The following is a 12,022-nucleotide window of genomic DNA, read 5'->3' as shown; positions in this document are numbered from 1 at the left end:
TTGCTCCCAGCCCACTGGAACTAGTGGCTTTCTTCACTCAGGAAGTTGCTAGCTGCTGATGCTGACAAACCTAAGGTCATTAAGGAAAAATGGGGACAGTCCCATTATTACCAAACCACATTGCAGGCCACTGATTCAAGTCCAGTGACAGTCCCAATATCAACAGATAACATGGCAACCTGCTGAACGACGACTTGGTTACATACAGGATTCAAGCATACCAAAAACTTCTGACACCTTTCTCAAAGTGTGTTCTTATGTACTAGAAACAGACCACATCCCTAAGGCAACTACTCAGCTTCTCCCAGAGATCCCACCATGGAGCTGATTATCAATCTCACCAAGGGGAATAATGACATCCAGCTCCCCAGCCACTCAAAACGAGGCCCAGCCAAGTTGACACATAACCCTAACTACCACAAACTAATATGACAAAAGCTTCTTAAATTCTATCCCCTTTTAAAATTAAACACATCATCCCCTTTATTAATAATATAAAAAAAATGTATATAATAGCAATGTCATAAGAATAACTGGAAATTTTAAAACAATATACCAAAAAAAAAAAAAAAACCCACCAATGTCATTGAGTCACTTCCAACTCATAGTGACACTTTAGGACATATTAGAAGTGCTCCATAGGGTTTCCAAGGCTGTTAATTTTTACAGAAGCCACCTGCCTTATCTTTCTCCAATGGGGCAGCTGGTGGGTTTGAACTTGTGTCCTTTTGGTTAGCGATCAAATGTTTTTAACCACTATAATACCAGAGCTCTCTTTTTTTTTCAAACAAGATATACTCCAGAAACTAAGGTAAATTTTGCCCCCATGAGTTGGACATTATTTCTTTCTCCTCTTTAACAATTTCTGTTCCATATTGACAATACTTTTTCATCAATTATCATCTCCTGATGGATATTAGGATAGAGAAGAAGCAGAGACAGCTCTGATGAGATTCTAAATGTCATGAATTGTTGCTGATGCACCAATCTTTCAAATGCAATCACTCAATTTCTCACCTTTCAACACATACAATTCCTGAACTAAAAATCATAAGATGGACCTCCCCATGTTCCATATTCCTGTTACCAGCATGCCATCTGTACGAGTGAAGACACTGTTGACCATCTTTACATAATGCTCTGGTGGATCTGGGGACTGAAATTCACTGCATAGAAGACTATGAGCAGGGGAATGTGGTGGTTTCACAGTGGGTCTATTTAGCTGAGCTGGAACTACATTTCAGGTCCCCTTCTCTGAATAAATGTTGGCTGTAATAGAAATCTTCATGTAACTTGGAAGCCAGAAATAAAAAGCATCCCTCTTTACACTAGGTGCTGGGTGTGGGGTCAGGTACTGCTTTAGATCAGGAGCATTGTTGCAGATCTCTGGATGCACTTTGCAGATGTGAGACATCAGGTTAGCATGCAGCTACTCTAGTTCCTTTCTGCACTTTTCCATCAGCTTCTCTGAATCTTGGGCTGGGTGCACATGCAGCTCCATGGGGAAGGACACTAGCTTATCCTGCACTCACATCCCTGAGGCTGGAAGTGGTGAGAGAGATATGGGTCCCAGATTGTCTGAGGACTTCCAATTTATCCTCTTCAGTTCCAGTTTTCCCTGAAAAGTTCAACTTTTTTCTTACTTTCTATCATGTCCTATCCATTTTTTTCCTTTCAACTACCAGCCCTGCTGACTTCAGGTTCAGTACCATACACAGAAATAACTATTTTACATACATACACTCTTTAACTAGATCCATGAATTGCATAAGAGATAGAAAGTAAGAGAGAGGTTTGAAAAATGATATTGAGGGGTAAGGGTGTTGGATTTAACTGTTTTGAAATTGGACATATAAGGTCAAAATGACCTACATCTCTTTAGGAAAATAAACAAATAAATAAATAAATAAAAGTGTCCTCAAGGGTCATATGGGTTATATTTCTTTCTCAACATTTTATACTCAATCTGTCACAAAGTTGTATATTTTGTAACATTTGTACAATATCTTGATTTGTCCCCTTTCTCCCATATTCAAAGAGTTCTGGTGGCGTGCCACTACTCGTCTGTAAGTTTGTTGAACTGTGATGGCTTGCATGTTGTGGTGAGGCTGGAGGCTATGCCACTGATATTTCAAATACCAGCAGGGTCACCCATGGTGGGCAGGATTCACTAGAGCTTTCAGACTAAGACTTGGAAGAATGAAGGACTCATCCTCTTCTCAAAGATTTGGCCAGTGAAAACTTTATCAATAGCAATGAAACACTGTCTAATATATTACTGGAAATATATCCCTGAAACATTGTCCAATATTGTGCAAGAAGGTGAGCCCCTTAGGTCAGAAGGCACTCAAAATACAACTTCTTCCTCAAAGTAGAGTCGATCTTAATGATGTGGATGGAGTAAAGCTTTCTGGACCTCCAATTGCTGATGTGGCATGATTCAAAATGAGAAGAAACATCTACAAATATCCATTAATAATCAGGACATGGAATGTATGAAGTATGAATCTAGGAATATCAGAAGTTGTCAAATATGAAAGGGAACACATAAAGATCAATATCCTAGACACTAGTGGGCTGAAATGGACTGGTTTTGGCCATTTTGAATCAGACAACCATATGATCTACCATGCTGAGAGTGACGATTTGAAGAGGAATGGTGTGGCATTTGCAGTCAAAAAGAATGTTTCAAGATCTATCCTGAAGCACAATGCTCTCGATGATAGGATAATACCCATATTGCTACAAGGAAGATCAGTTAATATTACTATTATTCAAATTTATGCGTCAACCACCAAAGCGAAAGATGAGGAAATTGGAGATATTTATCAGCTTCTGTAGTTTGAAATTGACCCAACATTGCAATTAAGATGTGTTGACTATACTGGTGATTGGAATGCAAAAGTTGGAAACAAAGAATTACTGGTAGTTGGAAAACAGGGTGTTAGTGATGAAAATAACACTGGAGATCACATGGTAGAATTTTTCAAGACCAATGACTTATTCATTGCAAATAACTTTTTTCAACAACATAAATGGTGACTATACATATGGACCTCACCAGATGTAGTACACAGGAATCAGATCAACTACATCTGTGGTAAGAGGAGATGGAAAAGTTCAATATCTTCAATGAAAACAAGGCCAGAGGCTGACTGTGGAACAGACCATCAACTTCTCATATGCAAGTTCAAGTTGAAGTTGAAGACAATTAAAACAAGTCCACGAGAGCCAAAATATGACCTTGATTACATCCCTCCTGAAGTTAGAGACCATCTAAAGAATAGATTTGGTTCATTGAACACCAAGACCAAAACCAGAGAAGTTGTGGGATGATATCAAGAATATCATCCATGAAGAAAGCAAAAGGTAATTAAAAAGACAAGAGAGGAAGAAAAGACCACAATGGATGTCAGAAAATACTCTGAAACTTGCTCTTGAATGGAGAGTAGCTAAAGCAAATGGAACAAATGACAAGGTAAAAGACCTGAACAGAAGATTTCAAAGAAAACCTAGAGAAACTCACTGCTGTCCAGTCAGATCTGACTCATAGCAACCCCTCGTTGAGTTTTCAAGACAGTATCACTACGGATGTAGATTGCCCAGTCTTCTTTCAAAGGAGTGGCTGGTGAGTTTGAGTCACCAGCCTTCTGGTTAGCAGTCAAATGCCTTAGGCATTATTCAATTATTGTAATGAAATGAGCAGAGACCTGGAGTTAGAACACCAAAAAGGAAGAACACACTCAGCATTTCTCAAGCTGAAAGGGCTGAAGAAGAAATTAAGTCTTGAGTTGCAATATTGAAAGATTCAATGGGCAAAATACTGAATGATGCAGAAAATATCAAAAGAAGTTGGAAGGAGTACCCAGTCACTGTGACAAAAAGAATTGGTTGGTGTTCATCCATTTCAGGAGGTGGCATATTATCAAATACCAATGGCACTGAAGGAAACAGTCAAAGCTGCACTGAAGGTATTGGCAAAAAACAAGGCTCAAGGAAATGATGGGATACCCTTTGAAATGTTTCAACAAACAGATGCCGCACTGGAGATGCATCAATGCTAGGAAATTTGGAAGCAGCTGCCTGCCCAACTGACTGGAAGAGATCCATCTTGGCACCCATTCCAAAGAAAGGTGATTCCACAGAATGTGGAAATTATCAAACAATGTCATTAATATCACACGTAAGTAAAATCTTGTTGAAGATAATTCAGAAATGTTGCAGCAGTATACTGACAGAGAACTTCCAGAAATGTCAATTGGATTCATAAAAGGATGTAGAATGAGGGATATCATTAGTGATGTCAGATGGCTCTTGGCTGAAAGCAATGAATGCCATAAATATGTTTACTTGTGTTTTAATAACACAAATGCCTTTGCATTTGATTGTGTGGATCATAAAAAAAAATATGCATAACATTGAGAAGAATGGGAATTCCAGAACACTTAATTGTGCTCACGAGGAACCTGTACGTAGACCAAGAGACTGTCATTCAAACAGAACTAAGGGGTACTTCGTTTAAAATCAGTAAGGCAGTGTATCAGGATTGTATCCTTTCACCATACATATCCATCTGTACACTGAGCAAATAATCTGAGAAGCTGGACTATATGAAGAAGAACATGGCATCAACATTAGAGGAAGAAATCATTAACAACCTGAGATATACAGATGACACAACTTTGCTTGCTGAAAGTGAGGATGACTTGAAGCACTTACTGATGAAGATGAATGACTACAGTCTGTAGTATGGATTACACTTCAACATAAATAAAATGAAAATCCTTACAATTGGACCAATAAGCAGCATCATGATAAATGGAAAAAAGATTGAAGTTTTCAATGATTTTGTATTCCTTGGTTCCACAATCAATACCAATGGAAGCAGCAGTCAAGAAATCAGATGATCTATTGCACTGGTCAAATCCACGGCAAAAGACCTCTTTAAAGTGCTGAAGAGCAAAGATATCTCTTTGAAGACTAAGGTGTGTCTAATCCAATCATGGTATTTTAACTATCTCATATGCATGTGAATGCTGGACAATGAATAAGGAAGATGGAAGAAGAGTTAATACTTTTGAGTTGTGGTGTTTGGTGAAGAATACTGAAAGTAACACACACTGCCAGAAGAACGAACAGGAACACAAATCTGTCCTGGAGAAGTGCAGCTAGAATGTTCACTGGAAATGAGAATGGCCAGACTTTATGTCACCTACTTTGGTCATGTTGTCAGAAGGGACCATTTCCTGGAGAAGGATATCATGCTTGTTAAAATGGTTTTAATGGGCTCAGGTATAGCAAGGATTATGAAGCTTGCAAATGACCAGACAGGCTTTGTTCTGTTGTATATATAGTTGCTATGTGTTGGAACCAACTTGACAGCACCTAACAACAACAAGATTGCAGATGTATTTCAGATGTACTGAGTCAGATCTGTCTCAACAAAAAAGAGGAAGGCCCTCAAGGAGATGGATTGACACAGTGGCTGCAACAATGGGCTCAGGTATAGCAAGGATTATGAGGCTGGCACAGGACCAGGCAGTGTTTTGTTCTAGTGTACATAAGGTCGCTATGAGCAGGAGCTGACTTGAGAGCACCTAATAAAAATGACTGGTCCAGTGGTTAATATGTTCAGGAATTAATCAGAAGATCTGTGGTTCAAACCCACCAGCCACTCCACAGGAGAAAGAAAAGGCAGTCTGCTTTCTTAAAGGTGTATAACCCTACAGGGCAATTCTGCTCTGTGCTATAGGGTTACTATGAATTGGAATCAATTTGATGGCAGTGTTTTTTTTTTTTTTTTTTTTTTATCTCATATTCATAATAATGTAATTTAACTCTTCATTGCCTCTTATCTGAGGTATTATAATATCAGCTACTCTAACCACTGCTACTCTGTCTGCCTTCTCTCTCATTTCATCCACCACTCAGCACCCTAATTATACTTCCTTAAACACAGTCTAGTAACATGAGTAAAATTCAATGACTTTTGATATTTTCCCACTATCTACTAGGTAGACCACAATTTTTGTAGTGGTATGATCTTTCTCAAGCTATATTTCTAGCCTTTATTCTAAGTGCAATACTGTAATAAGACTGCTACAGTCAAATTGAACTTAATATTCCCTTTGCCTAGAGCACCTCTATATCAATGTTTCTCCACAACCAAAACTTATCTGTTCTTCAAGAAGAAATGCAGAAACCTCCCATAATGCCCCAAACTAGAGGCCAATTGTTGAAAATTGATAATATCTTACAAAATTTTAAATTAGATTATAATTATTTGAGTATTGTTTTTATTAGGCAATGAGCTCCTTGAAATCTGGGCTTTACTGTACTTAGCTCACTTCTGACATATAAACTGTACTTTAAAATTATTAATTGAAGAAATGAAAGATGCAGTGTTAATGTCACTGTGAGTATGACATTTCTCCAGTTGGTTGCTGGATGTGAGAGCAATACATCTGCAATCTTGTTGTTACGTGCTGTCAAGTTGGCTCCAACTCATAACGACTCTGTGTACCACAGAACGAAGCACTTCCTGGTCATTTGCAAGCTTCATAATCTTTGCTATATATGAGCCCATCATTACTGTCACTCTGTCAGGCCATGTCCTTGAGGGCCTTCCTCTTTTTCACTGACCCTCCACTTTACTAAGCATGATGTCCTTCTCCAGGGAATGATGGTCTCTTCTAAGAAAATGACCAAAGTAGGTGAGACAAAGTCTGATTATTCTCACTTCCATGGAGCATTCCAGCTGCACTTCTTGGAGGACAGATTTGTTAGTTCTTCTGGCAGTCCATGGTACTTTCAGCATTCTTTGCCAACACCACAACTCACAAGCATCAACTCTTCTTAGGTCTTCCTTATTCATTATCCAGCTTTCACATGCATATGACACAATTGAAAATACCGTGGCTTGGGTTAGACACACCTTAGTCCTCAAAGAGACATCTTTTCTCTTCAGTGCTTTAAAAAGGTCTTTAAAGTTACCGCTGCAGATTTTCCCAGTACAATAAGATGTCTGCTTTCCTGACTGCTGCTTCTATGGGTGTTGATGGTGGATCCAAGTAAAATGAAATCTCTGACAACTTCAATCTTTTCCCCATTTATCATAATGTTGCTTGTTGGTCCAGTTGTGAGGAATTTCACTTATTTTTTGTGGAGATTTAACCCATACTAAGACTGTGGTCTTTGATCTTTATCAATAAGTGCTTCAAGTCATCTTCACTTTCAGCAAACAAGGTTATGTCATCTGCATATCACAGGTTATTATCTGCTATTTTACATGCCATCTGCTATCTTATATGTCATCTGCTATCTTAAAAGCCAAAAGAACAAACTCACTGCCATCAAGTTGATTCTGACTCATAGTGAACCCCTTTGGGTTTCCAAGGCAGTAAATTTTTATGGAAGTAGCTTGTCCAGTCTTCTTTCTAAAGATTGGCTAGTGGGTTTGAAGCTCCAACCTCTGGTTAGCAGTTAAATGCCTCAGGCACTGTGCCACCAGAGCTCCTTTCTGCTGTCTTAGGGAGAGCAAAATGGCTTTGGCCATTTCACTTGGGTATTTTTGAAAAATAATATCAATTTCTTCCTTACCAAGAGAACTCAAATAACATCTATATGTAATAGAATATAAATGACCTTAGGAGTCACTGGGTCATGCAAATGGCTCATGTGCTTGGCTGATAACCAAGAATCTGGTGGTTTGAGACCACTCAAAGTTGCCTCAGAAGAAAGGCCTGGTGATATACTCCCAAGAAATCAGCATTAATACAATAAAATAGATACATACATAAATAAATAATAAAATAGATACATAAATAGGGTCACCATGAATCAATATCAAATTGATAACAAATGTTTTTTTTTTGTTGTTAATGATTTTAAATTATAATCAACTTGACGTCCAGACTGCCTTTTCCAAGAAAAAGAAGATAAACATAAATAATTGTCTTTTGAGCCAATTATTTGTTAAACTACATAAACTTGACATTCTTTTAAGTAGACAAGAGGCAAGAGAATATCAACTGTCATATTTCCTTCTATATGGTATGACTTCTCGTACGTTCTTTCCTCTTCATTTATTTTCCTCCATCCTTCAAGACTTAGGCTATTTCTACCTTCTCCTGAAAGTCTTGAGGCCCTCCTTTAAACTTCATTTATATTTATCATTTTGGCTTGCTCTCATTTTGTACCAAATTATATTAGTCATTTACTTATTCTACTAATAATTATAAAGACTGATGTTCCAGGAAGCACCAGACAACTAGAAGAAGAAAATATGTAACATTATTTATAAAGTATCATATCAAGTGTTATAAAATGATATGTACAGTGATTCAGGATTAGAAAAATAGATACTTAATCCAGTTTTTGTGTGGGAGAAGATCACAGATGAATCTGATTTACTAAATTTACTAGAATTAAGTGTACAAAGACCCTAATAATAATAATAATAATAATAATATCCATTTTATTGTATTTTTAAATTTATTTTATGATTTTACTTTCATTCCTTTTAACCATGATTTGGCCATTGATATGTTCCTCCTTCCTCCAATACCTAATGTAGAGCATGGTAAATATATTCCATAAGGATTCGTTGAATGAAAAGATGATATTAGAAAATTTGCACTATAAAGGCATTGTATATATTTTTTCCTACAAATAGGGAGTTCAGTAAAATACAAATAAAGTGACAGTTCATGTTATCATCAGAAGCACAGCTGGCTAGACGTAAATTGGTGAAATTTGTCCTGAACCTTCCCTTACTGAACTCTTTTATCCTTCATTAATGCATCTCTTTTTAACCTGTCCACATCCCTTTTACATCTGCTATTCTCTAAGCATTTTTTTGTTTTGCCCAATCCATGCTTAAACTACCTTCAAAAAATATACTGGTATCTGTCATGTGTCAGGAGAGTAGGAATGTTTTATAAATGATATTTGACATTAGGAGAAATTTTTGTATACATGAGAAAGTTTGAGAAGTATTTGGGGTATCAAGAAACATTTGATTTTCTTAAAGACACATGCCCAAGTGTATACTTTGATGATATAATCAATCCTGGAAGATCATTAAGTGTCATAATAATTAACCTTACTATACATAGATCCAATTTAATTGAAAGGAGCTCAGGGGGTATAGTTTAGTAGCATGGTATGTGTCACAAAGGAGAACATTTGTTTCCCCCTGTAGATCCTCTGACCATGGAGAAAATTAAGTTACACTTCCTTAGCACTTTCAACACCTTGCATGATAGGTTTTTTTTTTTTTTTTTTTTAAGAACTCCACTCATTTTTTTACTTATTCGTTAAACAAATATTTATTGAGTACATACTTTATACAAGCACTGTTCTAAGCACTGTCAGTGAGGAAATGAGAAGAAAATTCCTGCCCTCTTGAAGCTTACATTCTACTGGTAGTAGATGTAATTCTTTGATTTTTAAAAATAATCAAACTTAAAAGCTCTGGTGGCTTAGCAGACAAGATTTTTGGTTGCTAACCAGAAGGTCAACGGTTCAAACCCACCAGCTGCTCTATGGAAGGAAGATGGGGCAATCTACTTCCATAAAGATTTACAGCCTTGGAAACCCAGTGGGGTTCACTATGAGTCAGAATCAACTCGATGGCAGTGAATTTGGTTTTTGGGTTTAAAAAGTCAAATATTTTATCCAATTTCTTTTGTATACAATTATGACATAGAATTCAAATACATATTTTACAAATGCTATGACAGTATTTAAAAATTGAGTTTATTTGTGTACCATAGAATATGTGTCTAGTCCTCCTGGAAACAAATGGAACTTAAAAAATATATATATATTGAAAAGGGTTGATAAGGCATTGTATCACAGAAGAAGAATGTTCGGAATAGGTCCTTTGAATGTCTTTTGTTGGCTTTCCCTGCTCTCTCTCCCTAAAGGTTAAAATTGTTTAATATGCTCTTTCTGGCCAAACACCTGTCAAATTCCTATTTTTGCTTGATTTTAATTAGGAGTAAGAACTAATACCTTTTTAATTAATTGCACATCTTTCCTCCTCAGTTCCTCTGATGTTTCTTGCTCCAGTAGATAACCCCTAAACAGAATTACTGTAGAGTTGAGGAATCTATTAGTATAAAAGCATGAGGATAATAAATACAGAGACTCATAAACACTTAGGTTGTCAAATGTCTTCACCTGTCCTTAATTAGTAATCATTCTAATTTAATTGGCTGGCTATATTGAAAATGTATGCAATCTGCTCAGCAAGTTCCCAACAATGTTTTCCAATATCCTTTTTGCTATAAGAACTATTGAGACAAAAGAATAATCCACATTTCCACCTTTTTCTCACCATTATAGTCTTCATCATCTTGAAACTGGGTAAATAACACAACACATGTACCACAGAATCCTTGTACTGCCTGTACCTTCTAAGAAAGCTAACTTCCAAACACTACAAGTCACACTATGTGGTTTGTATTTATTTGTTTTGTAAGCCAATGTTTTCTTTGTTCATTGGTTTCTATAACTCTACCCCACTCTTTTAAGAGTTTCCTAAGTGATTTCTAAACATCATAATGCAAAACCAAGAGAGTCTTCTAAAATACAAACTGATCATAGTTTCTGTTAGTTTGTTTTCTTAAAATCCTTTAAAGACCCTCTCCCCACATTGTTCTCAGCACAGGCTAAAGTTTCCAAGTGTGTGTCATCCTTTTTGATGTGGCTCCTGACAGCTTTCCCACTTTTTTTTTTTTTTCCTATAACCTCTATATAGGCATCTGCATTCTCTCTATGTCATACTAACCAGATTTAATGTTGTGGATGTTTTGCTGTAGTGTGAACCTTTTTTAAACCTGAGTCACTCATTGCCCCAACTACTGGAAGTACTTGATGGCTTAGAGCTTTCAGCTAAATTGCTCTCCAGTGCTGCTATAACAAAAAATACCAAAAGTGTATGGTTTTAAAGAATAGAGGTTAATATTCTCACAGTTCTGGAGATTAGAAGTCTGACTTCAGGATGTGAATCTCCAGGGAGGTACATCCTCATCAGTTTCAGCTTCTAGTTGTTGTTGTTTAGGTGCCCTCAAGTCAGTTCCGAGTCACAGTGACCTTATGTACAACAGAACGCAACACTTCCCAGTCCTGCACCATCTTCAAATTGTTGCTATACTTGAGCCCATTGTTGCAGCCAATATATCAATCCATCTCATCAAAGATTTTCCTGTTTTTTATTGACTATCTACTTTACCAAGCAGGATATCCTTTCTTGTACATGATATCCTTCTGGCTGTACTTATTCTAAGGATGGTTCTAGCCACCCTTGGTATATATAATATCCTTTGACAGTACCATAATTAAAAAATCCTCATAACTGGACTAACAAGCAATATCATGATAAATGGAGAAATGCTTGAAGTTGTCTGAGATTTCATTTTACTTTGATCCATAGTCAATACCCATAGAAACAGCAGTCAAGAAATCAAATGAGGTGGGAAAATCTGCTGTAAAAGATCTTTAAAGTGTTAAAGTGCAAAGATGTCATTTTGAAGACTAAGGTGAACCTGATTCAAGTCAGGGTATTTTCAGTTGCCTCATATGCATGCAAAAGCTGGACAATAACTAAAGAAGACTGAGGAAGAATTTATACATTTGAATCATGATGTTGACAAAGACTATTAGCTGCTGGCAACCCTTAGAGTTCTTGGGCTTATAGATGCATCTGTCTTCATCTCCACCTGTGAGTGTGGGGGGCGGGAGGTGGGGGGCGGGGGAGTCTGCATGTGCTTCTCTTTTTCTGTTTTCTTTTTTGTAAGATACCCTTCAGAAAGGATTAGTTTTCAGTCCCTTTCTACTCTGATATGACCACATTAATGTAACAAAAGAAAAACCCTATATCCAAATAGGATCACATTCATAGGTATATGAGTCAGGACTTCAACATACCATTTTGGAGGGCATATGTTGTTGTTAGGTGCCGTTGAGTCGTTTCCGACCCATAGCAACCCCATGCACATCAGAACGAAACATTGTC

This window comes from Orycteropus afer, unplaced genomic scaffold (genome assembly GCF_000298275.1).
Source record: "Orycteropus afer afer isolate SDZICR_OR568_19922 unplaced genomic scaffold, OryAfe1.0 scaffold00025, whole genome shotgun sequence".
Lineage (NCBI taxonomy): Eukaryota > Metazoa > Chordata > Mammalia > Tubulidentata > Orycteropodidae > Orycteropus > Orycteropus afer.
Note: the sequence above shows the minus strand (reverse complement) of the source record.